This window comes from Ambystoma mexicanum, chromosome 2p (genome assembly GCF_040938575.1).
Source record: "Ambystoma mexicanum isolate Mex_15411 chromosome 2p, UKY_AmexF1_1, whole genome shotgun sequence".
In the NCBI taxonomy this organism is placed as follows: domain Eukaryota; kingdom Metazoa; phylum Chordata; class Amphibia; order Caudata; family Ambystomatidae; genus Ambystoma; species Ambystoma mexicanum.
The window spans coordinates 20,470,117-20,489,471 of NC_090923.1; the positions used below are offsets into that span (position 1 = coordinate 20,470,117).

Sequence of the window (19,355 nt, forward strand, 5' to 3'; positions counted from 1 at the left end):
ATCTGTGCCTCTCTAAGAATAGTGAGCAAGGGGTCCACGTCTGGATTCCCCTAGTAACTTAGGGTGAGACCCAAAGTTACTTAAATATGCAGATTAACAAGGGGGGTCCTGGGAGTCCCTCTGCCAGACATTAGTCCTGGTTTCGAGAGACTTACCCAGAGTCTTTAGCTCACTATCTTTCACAAAGAAGAAATATCCCAAACATATCAGTCTTTGTCCTGCCCTGGGGCAGTCCAGCACCGAAATGCTAGGCAATTCTCCTCTGAACAAGAGTACCAACAGAAACCCCAGACACGTGTTTCGGTCTGGTTGGACCTCATCAGTAGGGTGGATCTGTGCCTCTCTAAGAATAGTGAGCAAGGGGTCCACGTCTGGATTCCCCTAGTAACTTAGGGTGAGACCCAAAGTTACTTAAATATGCAGATTAACAAGGGGGGTCCTGGGAGTCCCTCTGCCAGACATTAGTCCTGGTTTCGAGAGACTTACCCAGAGTCTTTAGCTCACTATCTTTCACAAAGAAGAAATATCCCAAACATATCAGTCTTTGTCCTGCCCTGGGGCAGTCCAGCACCGAAATGCTAGGCAATTCTCCTCTGAACAAGAGTACCAACAGAAACCCCAGACACGTGTTTCGGTCTGGTTGGACCTCATCAGTAGGGTGGATCTGTGCCTCTCTAAGAATAGTGAGCAAGGGGTCCAAGTGGACAGCTAACTTTGTAATGAGGCCCTCTGTCTCCTAAAAGTGTCTGTTTGGTTCCAGAGAGAGGCATCTGACATGTTAAGCCCTGAGCTGGGCTTCCAGGGATGTGCTCTGCAGATTCCTATAGTGCAGGAGGCTTCCACAGCAGATGGGGAAGGTGGAATAAGCAGAAGGGTAGATACTGCACCCACACCCTGGTATATATCGCTTCCTATCAAACTGTTCTTTCACCGAAAACCAGGTCCCTCAAGAAAGAGACCTTCCAAAAATTGGCGTTCATCCCCACATCACCCACCACACGCAGTGCAAGTGACGCACGGGGACTACACACAAAAATGATAACATTTACTATAGTTAGAACAAATCCCCGGAGATCTCCAGAGAATATTCATTCCACCTTTAATACAGTGCAATTTTCCACACTTCCATGACATTCAGGAAGTAACATTTCATTGATTCTCTCTTTTAGCAAACATTTTTCCTGCATCGTCCATTAGAATGTTCTGTGAGATATTAGGAGAAGGATTTCCGGTATGCAGATTTTTGGTAGGGGGTTATGGGTATGCGGATACCCCTGCTTCCTAGTCCGTTTTTACTGTTTCTGGCGAAGCACCGAGTTTGGAATTTAAACGTAGTCACTTCCGGCCTCTCTGCCAAGAAGACCTGATGTTTGGGAACGAGGGTGCGCTGTATCGCATTTGCCGCGTGAAACGAGTTAGTACAAACGTATCCTGGTTTCAAGTAAAAGCATTAAAAGTCAGTAATGTAAAACAGTCTTAATTTTTCATACTTTACAGAAATCTTGTGGAAATGTCATGATAAATATGATTGGAAGCTTTCGAAGTCACGTGACTTCCTATGGGGACCTCTGCCGGTCATCTTTGGAAGTGCAGTGTTTATTCCATACATGGGCTGGTGAAGTGCAGTGAAGTGCAGGGAGCTGTGCTGCTCACATGGAGTGTGTGATCCTGGCCACGTGGTGCTCCACTTCTGGGGAAAGGGGGGAAAGACGGGCCTTCTGACCAACTGGTGGCTGTACCTTCAAGGTTCATAATAGAGGCCTACCCCGAGCCAGGAACTCAGTGACGCGTGAAAAAGCCGGCGCAAAGCGCCACAAAGTGCGGTGAAGTGCAGTTAAGAGCAGGGAGCTGTGCTGCTCACATGGAGTGTGTGATCCTGGCAACGTGGTGCTCCACTACTGGGGAAAGGGGGGAAAGACGGGCCCTCTGACCAACTAGTGGCTGTACCTTCAAGGTTTATAATAGAGGCCTACCCCGAGCCAGAAACTAATACCAAACCATTGTCAAAGACCCCCCTCCTAGGGGATCTGAACCTGGCTCTAAATGATGAAAAAGACGCCCATACCCTGTCACTAGCAAATGCCTTGACTGCATCAGACTTCACCCAACATATCCTGAACCCCACACATTCTAAGTGGCGCACCGTGAATTGGCTAGCAGAATCAAATTGTAACATCGCTATCATTTCCAATGCTCCTTGCCCATGGTGAGATGATAACACCATAACTTTCACTATTCCCACCTCCAGTCCAAGCTCTACTCTTGCGGCTCTGAAACCTCCTACGCTAACGTGTAACTCCAAAAACATACCTGCTTCCACTATTCTACCACTCCTGGACTCCATTACCTCGACTCCGCTTTTGTGACGAACAAAGATATCTGTAATACCTTGGCTAAATCCTACAAGAATGCACTCCTCTTATCTAAAAAATCTACTTACATCGTCAGAATCACCAATGCTAGCTCCAGCTCCCGCAAACTATTCACCATTATATGGGAACTAGAAACATCCACGTCTCCCGCCCTGAGCTGCCCTAAAGACAGCACATGGTGCATTAATGTCCAAAATGCTCTGCTGAACAAACTGACCCTGCTCCAGAGCAAGACTACAACAAAAAGAAAAGCCTTGGTGATAACCTTTACAGAGAAGGTAGCCCCTGCCGTTCCAGCCTGCCCTGCTTTTAACTTCTAATCCCTGCAAGTAACTGTGACCTTACAAATCCTCAATGGCCTAAAACCATCTAGATGTCAAGGGGACATTTGCCCAGCATCTGCGATGAAAGACTGTGCAGCAGCACTATCTCCCTTCATCCCATCTCTCATGCCTCCTTCACATCGAACACTGTCCCAACTAATCTAAAAGATGCCTGGTTCCTCCCATTGCAAAAAAAAACTCATTTGCCAAAAACATACCTACATACTATCGCCCTATCACTACTGTCCCTTTCTTGCAAACACAAAATACTTAACAGGGCAGCATATATCCAAATGCAGTCATTCCTCAAGGAAACCAACCTCTTTGGCCTGAGACAGTCTGGCTTTAGACCGGGCCATGGCACTGAAACTGCCCACTTACATCTAAAAAATCAAATGGACAACGTCAAAGATGCTGCCAAGGCATCACTGCTACTCCTGATTCACTCTGGACCATCAAATACTATGCCAACATCTGACGTCTGCATCCCACTTCTCAGATCACACCTCCACCTGGATCTCATCATTTTTATTCAATATATGGTCTCAGACATAGCGGCAGCCCCTCCGGCACCCAGCGTCTGCGGTATCCCACAAGGTTCATGTATCTCTCCCACACTTTACGATATATTCACCAAGCCCCTATTCGACACACTAGATGACATGGGCATCTCTTACATAAACTATGTGGATGACACACAGATACTTTTGCCCATCACGGGTAGCTGCACGCTTGACTCCTACACACTGCATTCCATCTACCAAACAATCCAAGCTTGGGTGGCTGCCAACTCGTTATGCTTCGACGATGAAACGAAGGCAATACTCTTGTCCGGCTCAAGCTATGCTTAACAAACTTGACCCCCAATGCAAGTCTTTTACCATTGACGGCATCACTATACAAGTTTCAAGCTCTATTAAAAGCTTAGGCGTATATCTTGATTCCACTCTATCCCTAAATAGACAGGTCAACGCCACTGCCCACACCACGAAGTTGATGAATGCCTACAGAACCTTCCTCTCAGCCGATAGCTACCTTAGCATCGTCTGTGCCCTAATTGGTTCCAGGCTAGGCTATTGCAATGCCTTTTTTGTGGGCACCTCTCCCAGAAACCTTAACAAACTTCAGGCCATCCAAAATAATGCTCTCAGGGCTGCCCTGAATTTCCCCAGACGTGAGCATATCTCTATGGCCAGAAGAGAGGTACACTGGCTCCCTATCAAGCAACTGGCTATCAGGTACAAGTGCCTAGCCAATACCGTTCCTAGGTACCTTTCGCAGAAATTCCAAAAGGTCAACTCAACTAGACCCACAAAGTGAATTCACATGGACAAGTTCATCACCCAAAGATTCAGGCATAAAAGATCTGGGGGGGGTGAGCTTCCCGGTCATTGCTTCTGAGAATTGGAATGCCCTTCCCCTCTGCCTCAGATCGGAAACATCGTACTGGGCATTCCATAAGAACCTTAAAATTCTGCTGTTTGCAGAGGAGGTGTCTGCCTCTGGCCCTACACACCACCATGGATGGCTAACCTTCTAAATAATGCGTTTTATTCACTGTATGCATTGGGCCTCATTATAAGTCCATCGGGTTGCCGCCTGACTGAAACACTGTTTCTGCCACCTGATAGACCGGTGCCACCGGGACAAGTCCCGGCGGCCTGGGGTATCAGGCGGCGAACAATGTTACTCCCCATTCCCGTGGAGTGCCATAGGGCTCCACGGAATGGCGACTCGGAAGCATCAGCACTGTTGCCAAAGGTGCAGTTGCTTCTGTGACCACTCTGCTTTCCTGGGCCTGTGCGCCCGGGAGGTCAGACCTGCTCGGCGCACAGGCCCAGGAAAGCAGAGCTGTAGTCTGGCGGTCCGGAAAGGGTGCTGGTACGTTGCTATCAGCACACTTATTTCCAGACAGCTAGACTTGTAATGTGGCCCATTGTTGCCTGTAGAATAATGCATCTTGTCATTGTGTGTCCTACATGCACTGATTGCTACACCTATGTAACTAGCGCTCTGATGCCTGAGGTTAAGGTCTGCTGCTATAAATGCTAAAATAAATAAATAAATAAATAAACATAATAATATAATAACATAAGCTATTGCTGTTGCTATTGTGCATTGCGGGGGGCTTTGAAGAGTGCAGTTGAGCAGGAGACTGGTGAGTGCTTACTGACCCCCTTTGCCCTCACACGGCTCTATTTAGTAGTCAGTTGACTTGGCTTATTGAACTCTACTTGTAGTCTATTCTATGCCCGGATCTTACACTTTAAAAACAGCTATGCACCCTCCCAACAAGATTAATAAACTAATATATTATGCAAAACGTACCCCGGCGACGACCACAAGTCCTGTGAGTGTGACACGACAAATTGCTGCATACTCGCGGCTCCGCTCGCAATCTCTCACAGCCAACTAGAGTTTTCTGTAGCACAGAGCGTCTTCCGAAGGCTCCAGTGAAAGCTGCGGCGGGGGCCCTGCCTTCTGCCAAAAGAACTTGCCCTACCAAGTCAAATTATGTTTGTTTGTTTGTTTTTGTTTGTTAATTTATTTATTTATATAGCGCTCCCCACCAGGAGGTATCTGGGCGCGTTACAAGTTATTTGTGGTTTACAATTTGAACAAGGATCAGATACAAAGTATAATAGTTGCAGAATATTCTTACAATATTTACACAATAAGATTTAACAATCTTTTAAAACGTATATCAATGTTAGTGGATATTCTAACATCTTTTACACAATAAGATTTAACAATGTTAGATACAGGGTGAATTTACATAGATACAGGCAATGCAGTGTTCTAGCTAATGATAAGTGTAATAAAATGTTGCCGGTCATGTGTCCAGAGCCAGAAGCCAGCTTCTGGTACTTCGCCTAAAGCTAAGAAAGGACAGGTCAGCTCTTAAGGCTGTGGGTAAGGATTTCCAGAGCTCGGCTGCCATAACCGGGAAGCTACTACCCCCTACTTGCCGTCTATGTTGAAAGGTAGCAAGTGATTGCTAAGCTTGTTGAGTTTGGTAGGTGCTCCTAGAGACACCATGAGGCCTGAATGATGAGATCGATTTTATTGACTCGGGCCAGATCAGTCTCATAATCGCCAGTCAGTGGTTTGAGGATCTGGGTGTCATCTGCATAGTTAGTGTAGGTGACACCCAGACTGTCAAAGTTATCCAACAGTGGCTTGGTGAAGATGCTTGTGGGAGATACGCATGATCCTTGCGGTACTCCACATGTTATGGGTGCAGGGTCTGATGAGGGTGAGAACCCTCTCATAGACCTATTATTCAGAAAGGATTGAATCCAGGCCGTTGCTGACGGGGAGAAGTGGGCAGCTGTATGTAGATGATTGCAAAGCACTTCATGATCCACCAAATCAAAAGTGGCCGAGAGGTCTAGAAGGAGTAGGAGGACAAGTTTCCCATTGTCCTTTAGTTCGTCAATTTTGTTCTTCAGCTCAATCAAGGCTGTTTCTGTACCATGTTTGGGTCTGGAGCCAGACTTCCGGATCCCAAGTAAGTTGTTAGTCTCCAAGAATGCCTGTATCTGGAGGTAGGCTGCTTTGTCAATTATTTTTAAAAGAAAAGGGACTTTTGCAATAGGTCTATAATTCGTTGGGATGTTAGGGGGTTTCTTTTAAAGCAGTAGGACCCAGGCATCCTTGAGGTTGGTAGGGACCATGCACGTTTTGAAGGACGAGTTGATAAGCGTGGTGATGAAAGGGGCCAAGTCTCTTGCTGCTTCCTTGATTATAGGGGCCGGGCATGTATCTCCCTGGCATTTGGATGGTTTAAGCGAGGCTATGATGTCTTCCACTTCTTGGGTGGAGACTTTGGCAAATTGTAATCGCTGGTGGGATTTAGGAGTGATGGAGTAGGTTCTCTGGGAGGTGTCTAGATTGGGAAGGTTACGTTTTTTTGCTAGTATTTTGTTTTGCAGAAGAGAAATTTGGGTTGGGTTAGTGACTCTTTGCGTAAATCCTAGTTCTGATATCGCGTCAGTATGTGCCAAGGCATGCTGATCATTAGGGTCGTTGAAGCCCAGATTAAAATCTCCTAGCACTAAAATTTGAGGGGTGGGTTTATTATTAGCAAAGAGTAAGGTTGTAATGTCTTCCTCAAATGATCCAATCTTTCCATGAAGTCTATAAATCAGATGCATAGTTATGGTACGAGAATTGGTCAGAGGTAGTTTAACTGTTAGCAGTTCTCCTGATGTGAGCGGGGGATTTGTGTAAACTCTGAGTTCCAGGTTGGACTTGGCAATAAAGGCGATGCTGCCGCCTCTGGAGGATTCTCTGTCAACTCTCAGGATAGTGTAGTTGTCAGGGATCGCGAGAGCAAGGGCGGGGCCAGCTGCAGCATGGAGCCACGTCTCAGTCGTTGCTAAGAAGTCGAGTTGTTTAAAGATGATCAGGTCTGCTGTGTCTAAGGCGTGGTCCACCATAGATCTCGCGTTGATAAGGGTGCCTTTGATTTGCGGTGATTTGTTGCTTAAGCGGCTTAGGTCATGAGGGGCGTTGCTTTGGCAAATCCACTTCTTCTTAGAATTGTTAGTCTTTCGTTTGGAGCTCTTTTGAGATAGAATTATTTGATTGGCTTTGTGAAGAGAGTTTGACGATGATAAAGAGGTTTTATTCCACCTGGAGCCAAGCCTGCCATTGCTTACAGAAGTAGCGCAAGGTTGGTTCAGTCGGGGAGTCATGACAGAGTGCTGAGTCAGTTGGATAGGGGATAAAGTTCCCTGAGCTCCATTGGATGGAAGGGTGCTGGTAATTGGGAGGTTGGTCCCATGTTTTAGCTGCAGTAATAATAAGGTTGGTCTAATGGTTGTCCACCGGGTCATCAGCTTCAGTGGTGGCTTGAATTTAGTTGGTTTGATCCAGTGAGGTAGAGTAATGGGCATGGACATGGTAGAGCACACAGAATGCGCCTACTGATATACCTTGCTAGTTTGGCAAGAAAGTCAAATGAGCACTAGGCAAAGAAGGAACTAATACTGTAAAGAGGTCAGAGAATAGGCAAATACATTTGGCAATTTTGGTAATCGCAACAGTTGCGAGCTAGATAAGGCACGGAACTGATACTGTATAAGGGTTAAGAAGAAGCAGGTAGATGATCTATGCAGAGCCAGGGAGGTAGTATCGGGTGCCCCAGAGGGACGGCATTTAATACTGGGTCAAGCCCAGGTTGCAAGGGCCGGTATTGGAAGGGGCGAGGCTGAGATAACACCAGCCATTTTAAAATCAGGCTGCTGATGAATACAATGGAACACGATCAAAATGCACTCGTTCACTCGAATATCTTGAATAACGTTGAAAACAATGTACGGGGTTCTGGCGGCCTTCACTTGCAGCGTGGCTCAGCGTTTCTTCTGTGAAGATTGTACAGGTGTCTGGTTTTATTACAAGCTTTATTTCAAGGCTCCTCAAACTTGACTTGCCACTTGTTGTGGTACCGGGTTTTTTATGGTGAAGGTGTATGTGTCAGCAATGCGGCCATGAAACTCCTATTATCTCTGCGCCTGGACTGGTCAGATTGTTTTAGCCTTCTATCTTCCCCTTTTCCCGCTGCCTGTTAAACTGTTGCTCCTGCAACTTTTAGACTAAAAACATGTTACACATAAGGGTTAATGACCTCATCTTAAACTCCCTGTCTTCCTAGATGACACATATTTTTTTAATTGTCGCATGTTTTAATATTACATAAGAATATTGGTGGTCAAGCAAGTTGATGTGAACGCTATGTCACACAAATCCTAACTGCTTTGAAGATTTTTACCTAACCTTGTGAACACATGTAATTTTATAGTCGAAAATGTGTGCAATCGTGTGGTATATTTAACTTGAATTTTCTCTTCTTATCCTTTTTATTTTATTTAATTGATATTTTGTAACTCAAGTGTTTTGTATTAATTGAAAGGTTATTTTTTTATCCAAATCAATAAATAAATAAAAAAGGTAGAATAATCTATTAACTGAATCACTTACAGGGACTCCAGATAATAGACAGTGACATTCAAAGATTTTCCCAGGATCACACACTTTGGTTAGGGAGTAGAAATAGGGTGTGGGAAGTTTCAGCACCTGACCACATATTTTCTCCCAGGATTAGTTAACATAAGTATTTATTTATGTTTTGTTTAAAAGAAATGCTTTGAAAACAATGCACACAACATAGTAAACTAGCATATCATAAAAATGTAAACTTACATATTTAAATTGTCATAGTAACAGCTTGTGCAAAAAGAGAATCAAGCCAATTCATGGAATTATTTGCGTGGAAAATTGGGGAATCGACTGTGTAAAACTTTTCCAGGACTTGCATGGAGTTCGCGTAGGTTCGGCATGTCTCTGCGAGTGCTCGAGTGCCTTGCGCGAGATACCACGCAGAGCATGGGCGAGTCCTGCACAGAGGGCAGAGTCAGGGGGGGGGGACAAGGGAAAAAGTGGCCATAAGGTGGGACGCGCACAAATGCACAAATGCATACGGCACACCGCCTTCAAGGATGTGACTGTGCAAACTCCCGCCTGCGAAATGCACACGTAAATCACTTTATCTCCCCGCCACCCGAAGGCAGGCATAAGCACACTTGCGCATAGTAATTGCAGCGCAGAGTTGGGTTTGCATGTCGGATTTATAGGTGTGTGTACACAACCGGTATCCGATCAGACTTAGTGGTGCGCGTATGCAATGTTGTGTGGAGCATGAACGGTTTACGGGGGTTCACACACAGATTTTCTGAGTTTTACCAGAGGTACGATACATTGCACGCATGTTGCCGGAGTTCTGCTAACAGTTACGGGGGACCAAGCGCAAGGTCCCTGAGATGCAGGCCTGCTTGCGGGGACCACAAACACTGTTTGAAGGGTAGTTCTATTCGTGCCTGGGGGTGCACACAAAGGTGGATGTCCTGGCTGTTTTTGATTAGCATTTGGGCGTGCCGGGGGTGTTCCATGCACGACTTGCGTGTATGGTTACTTTGCGCAGTGAATACCATTAATATGGGGGCACATTTTTTATTTTGCATGCATTGTCGTTCTCGGCATGTGAAATTTGAGAAAGAATGCGCACTTTTCCATGAAGCGGGCCCTATGACTTAAGCTTTATTCCCCCATCCTGCATAGCACTATGCAAAATAATGTGAGACAAAACAATCTCACTTGGGTTAGTCTTATTTCTGCACAGCGTGCTGCATTATGCACCCTTCCCATTTCTCGTCACTCCCATTCACACTTCTGAAGGGTCAGATTCCCTGCTAATAGTCCCCTCCCTCCTATGAGTGCCTAATTGAACCCATTGTGATGATGTTTACACAGAGCAACGTGTTAGGGTGCTGCACGAACCCCGGGAAGCTCCGGCTATTATACGGAAATGTGATTTCAGAGCTGAAATGGCTTTCATCAGGCCAAGGCCTAAAAAAAGTCAGGGCATTTGTGGTCCCACAGTGAGTGTGTTCCGCAGTGAGGGACAAACCCCATCTATCTGGGGATATACCCTCCCCTAGTCTCAAGAGTCTTCATTTAAAAAAGGTTCCCCCCTCTGGCAGTGTCTCTACTTTTCCTCCTCTCCTGGCCGGGCCCGGTGGGGGTGGGCATAGCGAGGTTCTCGGGAAGCAGTGTCCCTCTGCAGGGCTGGGGGCCACTTCTCGGGGGCCGACTTCCAGGACCCCTGCTGAGAGAGGGGGATACCCACTGGGAGATGGATCATGAGGCCTCTGTGGCGGCAGCAATGTGGCAGTTCCAGAAGAGTCTGCGCCATAGCTCAGCTTGTGGCCTGGTTCCCCTAGCAAGTATGCCCTGGCGCGCGCCTGTCATAGCTCAATGGCTCAGATTGGGACATCAGTGGCCGCAGACTTGGGACGATTTGCCGGCTAGGAGTTTGGGGAGCCCAATTCTGGTGAACGCGAGTTGTATAACACGCAATGTCATGGCAGCCACACTACGCCAGCGTACTGGGAGTGAGCATTACTAGGGGAATGGGAGCTGCTTCAGCCAGCCTGAAGGAACATCTTTTAGTTTAAGCTCCCCACTGTAAAAAGAAATAATAATAAAACGTATTAAAAGCTGTAAATGACTGGTAGTGATTTTGCTGGTTCACTCCATTACATGCTGTTTTATACCAAGAATCTTGTGCTGTCATGAGTGATTCTGCATGTGGAACCACACTGAAAAAAGGCACCATTAGGACACTGCTACCTCTGCCTTAGAATCCCCAGAGAGGCCCAAGAAAAAGTGGCGCTCTGAAATTTCTGAAAAGAGACTCCTGGACATTTTATTAGGATTTTTGGAGGTCATTACAGAGCAGGTGGTTATGAGAAAAATATCACAGGACCTCCCCCCTCCTCTGATTCTTCCCGCTCCTCTTCCTTGGAGATCCTGTGCTCGCATAAAGGACATCAGAGGGGTAAATACCCGGATAAAGGAGGCGGTAGCCTCCGTGTTATTTCATGAAGCAGCAAACATAGGATTTGAAGAGCCAGTCCACCCTCCAGCAGTGAAAGCCACCAAGGCCCCTCCCTTCCAATTCAAGCGTGCCCAAAAGACTGGTATTCCGTTTCTGGTTGAAGTGAAGGGGTGATACTAAAGGAATGGAATGGACCGGACAGAGCCGCCGTACCCACTTTTCTGGCTAAATTATTTACTCTACAAGGGGAGAGAAGTGCGTGCTGCCAGCGGTTCAGTTAGACACTGTTCTGCCTACGCTGAATGGCAGGTCTTCGATGGTCCCTGAGGAAACTATTATGGATGCCACGGATCAGAAGGTTGATGGCATCTCGAACAAGCATATGGAGGGGCTCTTCTCCCCTTATGGGCAGCCACATATTTATCCTACTCTGTTAATAAAGGTCTTCAATCCAGTGGTGGCGTTTCAGCATCTGAAAGGAATTCAGATCTTTCATACCTCAACAGGTGGCTTATCAAGGCCTCCTCAAGGGACACATTACTCCACCACGTGTGGTAGACCTTCAGGAGCCAAGAGAGGATGTGGAGAGCATGGGATACATTATCAACTTGGACATGTCCAAATTGACTCCTTATCAAGATCCCCAATTCATGTGGGCATGGTTCTGGGCTCAGGAGGGGAAGGATTTGCGTCCAGAGGCCAGATTTGCATCCAGAGGCCAGAGCGGCCAGGTTGCAGGACCACCTTCGGACACTTCGATTCTCCGGCAAGGGGATGGCAAGGGAGTTCCTCCGAGCACAAGGACACACGACCACTTGTGTGTTCCTAGTCCCATGGGTCTGCCTGCATATGGGCCGCTTCTGTGTCAACTTCACAAGTGTGAAAGAATCGGAAGGTCCAGGATTCCAGGCTTGGATCACATTGACATCACCCCTGAGATTGGAGCTACAGTGTTGGCTTCAGTGGAACCACCTTTTGAAAGGATTTCTTTTAAAGTAGCACATGCCAACAATTCTTACCACAGATGCCAGCATGGTGGGTTGTGCAGCGGTGACAGGAAACCAATCGCCATTGCCGACCATTATTACCGCAGAAGCCAGAATGGTGGGCTGGAGATTCATTCAGAGGATAGAAGGCTTCCCACCTTTGAAGGCGTATGACAGCCACTGGAGCATGTTCCAGGACTGGTGTGCTAAAAGAGGGATGGTGTTGACATACAGCTCGACTCCTATTATCCTACAATTCCTCCAGGAAGATTTTGATCTAGGGCTTGCGCTCTCCACCTCTCACACGCTTTTGGCGGGTGTCACCCGCCTTGTAAAGAGGTGACTCACCCGCCAGGCCTCTTGCACGCCCATTCGTTTCAATGGGTCTCTCACCCGCCAAAAATAAAGTCAGGTGTTTTCACCCGCCTTTGCGACACAAATGGTTGAGAGCTATGCCACCTTCAGGCTCGTTGGGTGGCAATAAGGGTTTCTCAAGAGTCCCTGGTGTGTTGGGCTGGAGGGCTGTGAAGGCGTTAATAGAAATGTGAAGAGTTTTTCTCTGAATAGACCAGCGTGGGCTTCAGGTTTGCCCTCCATGAGGCCTTCCCTTGGTGTTTAAGCCCCTCCCAGGGCTCGTGCCTTGTCACGTGTGACGTGTCACCTGGTGCACCACGTGATGGTCTCAATAAAAGGGGCACACGGCATCCGGTGTGCCCATCACTGCGAAGACCCTGTGAAACCAGCTCTACTGTGACAAGACCACACAGACCAAGAAGAAAACAAACCCACCACCGCATACCCAACCCGAGAAGATGGAGTAATGAGGCTCAAGCCTCGGTATCCAAAAATCACCGCTGATGGATAAAAATCTATCAGCAAGAAGAAGAACAAGCGCCGGTGTGCCAGTTATCACAGCAACTCGCTGACTCCTGTGTTGGGCGCACAATGCAGGAGGGGCACCGGCCTTATCTGGCCTCACCTGGCCCCATAACACCTGGAGGCTTTAGAATAAATTCCTCTAAAGCTCCTGTCTTCTGGGTTGACTAAAGGCACAGAAGGCCATTTTGTGCCACAGGGCCTGGGCAGACACCGCACCCACATTCTAGTATATTCTTTCCAGCTAAATTGTTTTTTTCACCAAATTTCGGGTCTAAAGACCTTCCAAAAATTGTAGTGCTCCGCATCACCCGCCACACGAAGTGCGAGTGACAGGGAACAACTACCAACAAAAAATGTCACACAGACAGAAGTGCGCGAAGAAAGGAAGAGAATATTAATTACGCCTGTAACACAGTGCAATTTTGACACTCATACATGACATTCAGAAAGTAATGTTAAGCCTATTCACCCTGTCAACACACATTTTTCCTCCATCATTCATTAGAATGGTCTTTGAGATATGAGGATAAAGATTTAGCGGTATGCAGATTTTTGGTAGGGGGTTATGGGTAGGAGGATACCCCTGCTTCCTAGTCCGTTTTCACTGTTAATGTAAACGTAGTCACTTCCGGCCTCTCTGGCAAGAAGACCTGATGTTTGGGAACGAGACTGCGCTGAATTTGCATCGCATTTGCCGGGTGCAAGGCGTTAGTACAAAAGGATTTTAGGTTAAAGTAAAAGCCTTAAAAACCAGTAAAGTAAAACAGTCTTCTTTCTTCATACTTTACAGAAATCCTCTGGAGATGTCGGTGATAAATATGATTGGAAGCTTTGGAAGGCACGTGTTCTCCTGTGGGGACCTCTGCCGGTCATCTTTGGAAGTGCAGTGTTTATTCCATACATGAGCTCCTGGTGAAGTGCAGTGAAGTGCAGGGAGCTGTGCTGCTCACATGGAGTGTGTGATCCTGGCAACGTGGTGCTCCACTACTGGGCAAAGGGAGGAAAGACGGGCCCTCTGACCAACTGGTGGCTGTACCTTCAAGGTTTATAATAGAGGCCTTCCCCGAGCCAGGAACTCAGTGACGCATAATAACGCTGGCGCAAAGTGCAGTGAAGTGCAGGGAGCTGTGCTGCTCACATGGAGTGTGTGATCCTGGCAACGTGGTGCTCGAATACTGGGGAAAGGGGGGAAAGACGGGCCCTCTGGCCAACTGGTGGCTGTTTATTTCAAGGTTTATAATAGAGGCCTACCCCGAGCCAGAAACTCAGTGACGGGTGAAAAAGCCGACTCAAAGCGCCGCTAAGTGCAGTGAAGTGCAGTTGCGGGCAGTTGAGGACAGGTTGGGCCAAAAGAGGGTTTTGCTGGGTGTCCACTAATTCCATACCTCTTACCTGCTTGTAAAGTTATCTTTGCGCAAAGTGCAATGGTACGCCTAGCTGGTTGCAGTCGGCTGCTGGTTACAGTGTAGATCTCCTCGACTTGCCTTCTCATCACGACAGTGCCATGTAAAAACCTAGGAGCAAAACATGTACTTCCTCTCATACTCCTAAACTTCTGGATGGGAGTGCTGCCTGTGGTGTTCTCCCCTTTGAGAAGTGCAGAGTCCCTGCTGAGGGCTCGTGTGGTGTCACATGTCCATGGACCATGTGATTGATGTAATAAAAGCGACCTCCGGTTTCCGCTCGTCAGTCAGTTCTACCGGACTCCTGCCTGCTGAGTGTTTGTCCAGCGCGGCCTTTGAGGCCGAGGGCCACCCCATGCAGAGCCCTTCATAAGTGGCAGGGCCCCTGCGTTGCAACCCTGCACCATGCCTCCTATGGCAGAGCCCCCGCATGGCAACTCTGTCCCCTCCATGGTGTGGCTGTGTGATCACAGCCTGTGCATGCGTCAGCCTGGCCCATGTGCCCACGGAGCCAGGGACTGTCTGACAGGGTGATGCCGGTCCATAGGGGTGCCCCCCCATTATCTGGATATGGCATGAGCGCAGCATAAACTGTCTGGCTGGCCCTGGTGCCCCCGAGCCAGACACAACATTGGCTACGAGGGGGTCAGTGAACCCCGTGAGGTGGCATCTCTCGAAGTTCTGCGTTATCAGAGCTGAGTGGAAAAGCACACTGATGACGGAGTGGGGCCACGTGCACTTGCTGCTCTCCCACCTTGTAGAGAGAGGGATGACTCCCAGCACCCCGCCGGCCTATTCACCCCGGGTGCACCCCTCAGTTTAAGTGGGTGCTCGTGCGGCTGGGATGAATGGAAGTCAGCAGCCCCAGCGTCGTCCACCACTATGCTAGTAGGTATAGAGAAAAAGAATGGATACACCGTTTGTTTGCACTCCTGGCTCAGGAGCTCAGCTGGAAGGGAGGGAGGATTTCCCTTCAATATTCTCCATGCTGGGAACAGGAAATAAAGTCGCGTGGCCGCCCACACCAGCGACAGAGCATGCCTGCACTTGCCACGCCGGCACTACCCCTATGTTCCTGGGCCAAGTGGCGGGGATTGCCAAAAAGGGAGTAAAAACAAAAGGGAAGGTGACTGGTCGTTCCATGGAGCGTTTGGAAAAAAGGGTGTGGTCGCTGTCAAAAAAGTGTTTGAAAAAGGGACAAAAAGAACCGTACTAGCACACGAGGGTTGCAGTTCAGCATTTGTGCTTGTGCGCCCTCTGCTGCCGGCGGTGTCCTGCCAACAACCCCGGACTGGGGTGTGGAGATGAGTGGCTGGTGCCAATCCAGGAGATGAAAGGCCTCCTGCTTGGGGGAGGGAAGTAAGTGGTGCAGTTAAGATGCTTTGCCACTAGTGTCCTGCCCCACCATCAATGGACTAGGCCGATGGAGCCCCTAGTGGCCCCGGGTGCGGCTTTGTCAAGCCCTGAACTGGGCTACTAACTGTCCTGAACTGACACTAGTGCAATTTTGAACTGGTCTTCCTGCAGCCTGCAAATGCTTGAGGACTCAGGAAAGATGTGTTTGATGCTGTGAGGCTGCATGTCAGTTATATGCTTAAAGTGGTCCCAGTGAGGATATTTATGTGAAGCTGTGTTCCTCTAGGTTGTTGCATGCTCTATATGGTGGCAATAGCTGGCAATGGTGTCATTTGGTGGTGGGGATTCCTTTCTGCCCTTTTTAATAAAGTGTTTTTCAGAATGTGGTGGAACTGCGAACATGCCACCAGCAGACCACCAACACCGTGTTCACCATGTGATTGATGTAATAAAAGGGACGAGTGGTTTCCCGCTTACCAGTCAGTTCTACCAGACTTCTGCCTGCTGAGTGTTTGTCCAGCGCTGTGCCAGCGCGGCCTTCAAGGCAGTGGGCCTGCCCATGCAGAACCGTTCATAACCAAGTTGATGAAGCCAGTAGCAGCAGCGATCCGGGAGAAGGGAATCCGGATGATCATATACCTGGATAACCAATTACTCCTAGCATAGGATCGACAAATGCTGGTGTACCAGACCTCTTGGGTGCAAGACTTCTGCAATCACTGGGTTTTCTAGTGAACAGAGAAAAGTCTCAGACAAAGCCAGCGCAAAGGCTAGACTTCCTTGGATTCGTTCTAGAAACCAGAAAGGCAACTCTAGAACTACCGAACAGAAGGATCAAAGACATCAAGAAGGAAATCAGAGGCTGCCTGAGAGACCAAGAGATCTCGATCAGGAGACTAGCGAGGATAGTGGGGATGCTAGCCGCCTCAAATCAAGCTATATTCCCAGGCCCCCTACATTACTGGGCCCTCCAGAGGCTGAAGATCAGCCACCTGCAGCAGGGTCTGAGATATCACCAGAAAGTGCCCCTGGATCAGGATTCTATCACAGAACTGGAGTGGTGGTTGAAGACTATGGACGCCTGGAATGGGCGTGCCATCTTTGGAGATGGGCCAGATCTAGTGATAGAGTCGGACGCAAGCCGACAAGGTTGGGGAGCGAGATGCGGGTCTCTAGAGACCAGAGGGAAATGGAGTGAAGAAGAACTCCAGCTGCACATAAACTGCCTGGAGCTTCTGGCAGGGTCATTTGCCATCAAAGCTTTCACCAGAGAGAGAGTGAGCTCCTGCGTACTCCTCAAAACGGACAATATATCAGCCGTGAGATACATAAATCACTTAGACGATACAAGATCCAAACTGCTAGCAGAACTGGCAAAGGACTTCTGGCACTCCTGCCTCCAGTCGAGAACGTCATTGACAGGAGAATATCTGCTGGGAGAACTAAACGTGAGAGCCGACTGGAACTCTCGCTACCTGACAGATTCCAGCGACTGGAAGCTGGACCCGAAGACGTTCCGACAGCTGAATCTGAAGTGGGGCCCAGTACACTTCGATCTCTTTGCGTCACGTCTCAATACACAGACAATCAGCTTCTTCAGCTGGAGGCTGGACCCAGCCGCGCAGGGCACAGACGCATTCCTGCAGTCATGGGTAGGAGAGATACATTACGCTTTTCCCCCTTCGCGATGCTGAGCAGAGTTCTAGCAAAGTGTCGTCGGGAGAGGGCGGAGGTAATCCTCATGGCCCCGATGTGGAAATCCCAAGTGTGGTTCCCGACATTGATGGAGATGATCACAGACATACCACGGTTGCTCCCGGAAGGGCAGCACCTACTCACGGACCCAGCTGAATCGTTTCACCTGAGAGTGAGGGGGACGCTCCCTCTGATGGTGTGCAGAGTATCAGGAAACTCTGGGAGTTGCCAGACATTTCGACACAAGCTGCGGAGCTTATTGCAGAATCTTGGGCCCCCTCTACTAGGAGGATCTATGACACGGCTTGGGCCAAGTGGAAAAGCTGGTGCAGAGGGAGACTTTTTCATCCCGTTTCAGCGCCTTTAGTAGTGATCCTAAACTTTTTGTCACATCTTTTACAAGATGGCAGGGCCTTCAGGACGATAGGAGTCTACATGTTAGCAATTTCCCCAGGTCACTTGCCAGTAGAAGGCATGCCGGCGGGAGAACACTCGGCAGTGGTCAAGCTCATAAAGGGAGCACGATACAAAGAGCTGCCCGAGCCGAGATATAAACAGCTGTGGCACATGACAGTAGTGCTCAGATTGATAGACAGTTGGCCGACAGACAGATTCTTGTCATTGAAACAGCTGTCAGGCAAACTAGCAATGCTTTTGTGCTTAGTATCCTGTAAAAGAGTAGTTGTCTCAAGGCCTTAGAGATTCATAGAAAGGTTTTCGGACCCGAAGGAGTGACATTCTCGTTAGTGAGAAGGACAAAGACTGGATCTAACTCAGTACATTACCGCTACTTTCCTGATAATTCCAAATGGTGTGTAGCTAGATGCATTAAGGAGTACGAGAGCAGAACAGCTGAGTACAGGGCAGCCGGCACCACGCAATTGCTGATAGCACGCAGAAAACCATTCCAACCAGTGGCTACTGCTACCATAGCTATATGGGTGCGTGAAGTGATGCAGCTAGCAGGCATTAATCTTAGAGTGTATGGGGCACATTCAGTGAGAGGGGCCATGGCGTCCAAAGCATTCGCAGCGGGAGTAACCCTGCAGGATATCATGCAAGCAGCAGATTGGGCTAGCAACTGTACTTTTAAGGACATTTATTTCAAACCAACTAGAGGTATAGCAGTAATGGTACTAGAGAAGCTTTAAACAAGCATAATGCTCGCCTTCATTCTTGCTATCGAATACAGATTACTCCTGCTAATATTAATTCTATTAAAGACTAGGAGGCGAGCATTAATTTCCCACCCTCATTCGTACTGTTTAAATGCATTATGGTATTGTTATGTAAGACAGTACGGGAACACCATCCTGATAATGTTTGTTTGTATGCTCCTCAGGGGAAGATGAAAAGAACAATTGAAAGCAAGATGGTCGAGTGATCAAGCAAGGAGAAGTGGTCTCCGTAAGCAGCGAGATTCGCAGGAAGAACAAACATCAGTTGGGAAAGTTCAATACGTTTGATGGACCGTTTGCCATTCCGAGTTCAAAGGATACAGTTCAGAGCATCAAAAGAAGAGCAGGAGCTAAAGGAGAGGATCTGGTCATAGCAAAGAGACAATGCTAGAGGGACTACAGAAAGCATGGAACTTGTAGTTTTAAACAAGAAAAAAAAAGAAAGTGCTGAAAAGAAAGTTACCTTTTCAGTTTGTTTTTTTCTCATGTTTACATTTGAAACTGCTGAAGAGAGAATAAAGAAGTTGAAGCATAATGCTCGCCTCCTAGTCTTTAATAGAATTAATACTCCCTGCACAGTTAGCAGGGGTAATCTGTATTGTTGAGTTTGTTGTTTCATGGGCAACTTGTTAATATCACTTTTGTGGTCCCTTTTTTGATTATCTTGCTCTATGGCTAGTGGATTGCACAGTGGGCGCTGCATAGAGGCAGCCCCGCTTGGCGTTACCAGTATTGCCATTGACTCTCTGATTTGCTCAGGAA

General features: G+C 47.9%; 1 long non-coding RNA gene across 1 annotated transcript; it reads left to right on the forward strand.

Moving 5' to 3' along the window:
* Window positions 1–1,328: 1,328 nt before the first annotated feature.
* On the forward strand, window positions 1,329–19,128 carry LOC138565821 (uncharacterized). The gene is made up of 2 exons (XR_011301633.1): window positions 1,329–1,456; window positions 18,758–19,128. It is a non-coding gene; the product is annotated as an uncharacterized lncRNA (long non-coding RNA).
* The last annotated feature ends 227 nt before the right edge of the window (window positions 19,129–19,355 follow it).